This window comes from Diadema antillarum, unplaced genomic scaffold, assembly GCF_040938485.1.
Source record: "Diadema antillarum isolate AM-2024a unplaced genomic scaffold, OU_Dant_1.0 scf00000017, whole genome shotgun sequence".
Lineage (NCBI taxonomy): Eukaryota > Metazoa > Echinodermata > Echinoidea > Diadematoida > Diadematidae > Diadema > Diadema antillarum.
The window spans coordinates 6,053,773-6,059,772 of record NW_027270906.1 but is presented as its reverse complement, the minus strand read 5'-3'; positions in this window follow the sequence as shown (position 1 = coordinate 6,059,772).

Here is a 6,000-nt window from a genome sequence, read left to right as displayed (position 1 = left end):
TTCTGACATTGTGATACATGTATATTGTTATATCTTAAGAGGGCGTGAACGATTGAGGCTTCTGCTTTGTACGTTGGCCGTCTCCTGCGTTGTTCTTTCCTTCATCCCTCTGCAAATATGCAAACATTATTTAGTTTCTCCTGATACATGTCGTTGAAATATTTGTGACCAGGTCGGTTTTCATGATATTGTTATTTGTTTCATGTATTTCATTTACGTTAATTTTTTGATTGTATTTATTTGAAAAAAGATGTAGAAATAAAATCGAATAAATCGAAAAAAAAAGAAGTATTTTGATACTTTGAAGGGTGCATCTAAACGACAGGAAAGAGCATAAATTCTGCAGGATATTGAGAACCACTTCAAAAATTCGTCATATGACGATCCTGTACTCAAAAGTCTGAGAGCATATTTCCAAACGGGATCGAATGATTTATCAGACAGATGATTGCTTTGGTTTCATGCCACTTGCCTGCCGGCAAAACATAGGTCTTTTGCGCAAATTCAAGGATTTGATTTTTGTAAAGAAAAATGAAAATGATATAACATACGACTTCGCGCACACACGCGTAGACAGTCATTACAGTCACACACACACACACACACACACACACACACACACACACACACACACACCAACACACACACAGTCGATATGGCCATCTGTAAATGGGGTCAGACATAAAAAAATTGGGATACTCCACTCTCGACCTATACGTGTGTGCCCTTTTGCGTATTTTGAAACTGTAAAGTACGTAATGCGTCAAATTCCTTCGTAAATCACCTCCCTCTATTTTCTTTTGCATGTTGCTATATACACTTCTATAACAACACAAATGATTTACAAATTCATGAAATTCTTTCGTGGAACTGATTGAAAAATTGCCCTACATCGACGTAAATAAGCACTGAATTGATCAGTATTTTAATATCAGGCATGTCCACAATTATTCAAATTCATGAAACTCTTCCGTTGACTTGTGTTTATTGCAACTGATATCTATTTCCATTTATGACGACGTAAATACGACGTAAATTCATGAATTTGAATAATTATGTACGTAGTACCCACTGCATGCTGTAAGGACTAAAACCAGCACTAAGTACAGGGGCGCAAGATCGGTGGTCTAGTGGATAAGACGCCTGCCCGGAGATAAGGAGGTCATAGGTTCGAATCCTGCTCGAGTATGCCTGCCCGTGATTTCTTTTGTGATGACTACTACTGAAACACCGATCAATTCAGTGATAATTTACCTCGATGTAGGGCAATTTGTCAATCTAGTGCAACACGTATGGTGTTCTGAGTGAAGTATGTTTTATTTCTCTTCTCACTGTCACTCTAACTGTACTTAAACATTGGATAATTTCAAGTTAGGCGCTTGTGCTAGTGCTTGTGCTATCTCAGCACTAGCACAGGCGATAAAATCGAACTTGAAATAAGTCGGTGTTGGGAGATTGACCTCAAATTATGACGTGATTCCGATAGTTGGTGCTGGGTCGAGTAATGATCGGCGTCTGCTGAGCAGAGCTGCGCCGTTTGTATTTGCGAATGGCATTCTATTCTCTGTGGCCGCCCCTCTGTTCTGACTGTCTATTATGTCCCATCTCTCTCTTGTAATTGTAATGTAAAACCCATGGTCACGTCCCAGTCAATGGTAGTCTGGTTTCCAACTGGACTCCACGGCGACGAAGTCGCAGCCTTTGAAGGATAACCACCTTAAACTATATCAGTTTTCGACGTTGAGGGCGTTAATATCCTGAATAGCGAAATAAGACGACCAGAGGGTCCGGGATAAGACAATGGTGATGTCCTATAGGTATGTCTCTGCTTTAATTCTCTGTCCTTAGTCTCTTTCTCAGTCCTTGTCCCCATATTTCTGTTTTGTATGTTGTTCATGATTTCATTTGTAAGTACATAAACATATTGATTCAATTAGGGGCACACTCGCTACACTTTTTCTTTTCCACTTCTAGAGATGTGTTTATCATGATCGCAACGATTGCACTGTTATTTTTACATATTACTATTTTTTGCAGAAACGAGTTCAAGTTGAACTCAACAAAAGAGAGAGAGAGAGAGAGAGAGAGAGAGAGAGAGACGAAAAACCCTATTCATATGTCTCACTGTTGGATAAGTATCCATTAAAAAATAGAATCGATAAGATTTGCAGACGACACTTTGTCAATTATCGCAAAATGATAAATGAGTCACTGCATTTGTCGATGATAATGCTTAGGCCAGATTTATTAAACTTGTATGATGTAATTACATGTGATAATGGTAAAGAAATATGTATATATGAAATATGTTACTTAAAAGACATGGAAGTCATTGAAGATCCTTCACAGAACATACAAATGCCTTTCTCATATGATTTGGACTATCGTGAATGAGAATATATACGGCATTCGTTAAATTCCCTTACAGTGCGTCTTAAACCTGTTCTCTACAAAATCTGCAAAAATTCCTATATATTTCCGCAGGACTAAGAGGTCGGGGATGAGTTGGCATACCGGTCGAACGAAGTGAAATATGCATTTCAGAATTATCATTACATTATTCTTAAAGCAAAGTGTATGCTCGAACAACAACAACAACAAGAACACCAACACCAACACCACCACCACAACTACCAAAAACAACAACAAAGAATAGTACGGAAAGTGTTCATCGTGGTAGAATCTGTAAGAATAAAGTTAATCGTATGTCACACGAAACGAGGTAAACACATTAAGTAAATCGTTTGTCACACGAAGCGAGGTAAACACATTTGTGTTTACCTTGCTTCTCGTGACAAACGATTAACTTTATTCTTACAACAACAAAGAATACCTCAAACCAAGCCATGCCGTTGTAGTACATTTATAAGGCGATGTATCATCTACAAAAGAACTGGAATTGTCCATCTATTATCCAGTAATGCCACGAACACATGCACACGATCTTTACGCTTCTGCTCTTGAATCCTGACCGCTGACAACTCTTTTGTACTTTATATCAATTACATAACCACCACTTTAGGTTAGTCATTAAAAACGTATAAAACTGTATTGGTACAAGCTCACTATACTGAAGTGAAAGCAACGTCATGGGCAAAATATAAGGTCTTATCAATCAACAGGTACAGACAGCAACTACAACAACAAAAGCAACAACAACAACAGTGTAAAACTAGCGTCAGGTTTCATGTTGCTATTTAGTCGCTACGACATGGAGTTCCTCAAGTCTTCCGGTCGGACCCATCGGCAGTCCTTCGGAAGTCTTCGGCGTCACATCGACCAACCACCTGTGGATGTCGTCGACGCATTCGCCCTGCAGATCTTCGGGTATACACTGGAGGTGCCCGAGAAGGCTCTTGATCTGATCTGCATACAGCAAAGATATAGGGCCTATCATGAAAATCTTATTGTCATCATTACATTTAGGCCCGTCAAAGTTCAAAGGTCAAATAAGGGTCATATAAGCTGAATCTCCCAATAACACAGAACAATTAAGTGATCAGATTTTCATCAAACTTGACTGTGTTCATAGTGATGTAAAGAAAGAAAGAAAAAAGTCAGGGGGTTCATGAGGTCAAAGGTTATAGGGTCATAGAGACATAAAATAAGCTTAATCTCCCAATAGCCCAACAATGGATGACCGCTATGTCTGTGTTGAAGATACTGCCTACTAAATGACGATGTTTTAATCGGCTGCTGCGACAATTGTTCCCATGAAATATCTGCACGCTAAGCCCATCACAAATTCTAGTCAATACCTGACCTCGCTAACCCTAATTCCAATCCTCACATCAAACTAAAAACCATTTTCCACCCTTACACGTAATACCCCAAGTCCCGTGTAGAGAAATTATTCATCAGACCGCAGCAGTTGTCGCAATCTCTTGAGCAAATTTCGTAACACCAATCATGGCTTCTTGGCGGATGTCTGCTTTCTCGGAGTGCTCCTTTAGATATGCATTGCTTTCCACAAAAGAAATCCAAACAATTTATTGTAATATGACACAGGAACCCCCGTCCACTATTTCGAAATGGGTCTCATTTTGACTGACATTGAATTTCGTGCGGTGTTAGTCGAGCATTCACTTCTGTGTTCGATTGAAGACAACGCTCTGGTGACGTGATGGAGTAATGATGGTGCAGAGTACTAGAAGCAGACCCTAACCAACTGATGGAATACTTCTAATTGTACCTTTCATTGTGGCAGCATTCCATTTGATCCACGTGACCTCAGCAGCTCGAGAGGAAACAACTTTGAATCCGACTGACTGAAACATGTTCAAAAAATCGTCTGCGCACAGCCAGTCAGTTTGGTCATGCACATAATCCTGAAGAAAAAAATCGTTTCATAAGAAAATAGAAATGCATTTAACTCTGAATGATTGTACGAACGCATACAATCACTTAGTGAGTATGTTTATTGAGATTCATTTGAACTTGTTGCTAAAATGTCGGGCCTACATTAAATGTAATTTTAGAGGATTTCGTTCTCTCATACCTTTATTTAAGTATAACATGTTCCTTTCTGACGCATAGTATATCATGTGAGATTAATGGAAGGTTTCCAAACAATTCACGCATTGAATACACGTTGTGATAGAAGAAGGGATTTTGACCGTCCAATGTTACCTAACGTGACAGTGAAAACATTCATTGTACAGACTGGGTGCATGTCACGAGCTCGACACCCACGAGTCATACAGCCCACGAGTTATACGGCCCACGAGCTAGTCACTAAGTGAGAAAGGCCCATGAGTTCGATATCAAGTAATATAGGCCAACGAGCTGTACGGTCCGCCATTTCGATACTAGGTAGATCGAAAGGCCCATGAGCTCCATACCAAGTATATTATGCCTACAAGCTCGACACTTTAGGCCCATAAGGCCTACGAGCTCGACAGGTCGAACAGTGGCATCTATAAACCAACGATAAGTGCGTTTTTTTTTTTTTTTGGTGCGAGGTGTACCAATAATGGCATAAGAAACATATTGATAATCGAAGAATAATATCAAATGGTGCAGACCTTAAGATCGACCTGCTGATAAACACGAAATGAAGTTACAATCAAGTGTTTACAAATGGTCCATGTCGATGTGTACAACTGCTTAACATGATTAGGAGAGGTTCAGAGTAGTAAGAGCGGTAGCTATGGATTTAGTATGAATTCACAGCAACTAGCATATAGTTCTATCAAGATATTTTTAATGATTCAGGAAAAAGATACATCAATGTTAACAGATATCTATTAATCATTATAGATATCGTCTTGAGGAAAATTGTTCAAAACACCCCTTCCCCAAATGGACGATTCATTGCTGAATTAATATCATCATTTCCTCATGTTTGACATTATCTCATACATCGTAGTTTAAGAGAGGATTGCAAGTTCTGTGTCTAAGAACTTATTCTTGACAGTCGGTAGGGGAATTCGCGTAATATACGATAGGTTAAACTTGTGAAGCGATAAGAAAAGGGAGAATTTGACGTCAGCTCATTTATCGTTTAGCTGGAAAGGTGGCAAGCCTAGACATTTATAATATGTTATTTTCAAAGACCTTGAAGCCCTAAATATTTCTCGTTGTTGGTGTTGTCGTCGTCGTCGTTGTTGTTATTATTATTATTATTATTATTATCATTATTATTATTATTATTATTATTATTATTATTATTAGTATCATTATTATCGTAATTATTGTGCTGAACTTGTAGGCCTTATTTCCATAGCGTTGATCTCCTGGGCTGTGCAGATGCATGCCTGCAGGAATGGAGGACTTGCAGTTCTTCAAAAAGGCAAGAAACTTACTATATGAGACCAACACACACACACCAATGCACACAAGCACACACATACACATATATATGCACACATATTCTTTCTTTCTTCCTTTCATTTACTTTTCACATTTCTCAATGAATAAAAAAAAATACATCAAATGTAGCAAAATTGAAAAATACATGATATCCAGCTAGGAGGCATAGAGTATCACAAAATGAAATAG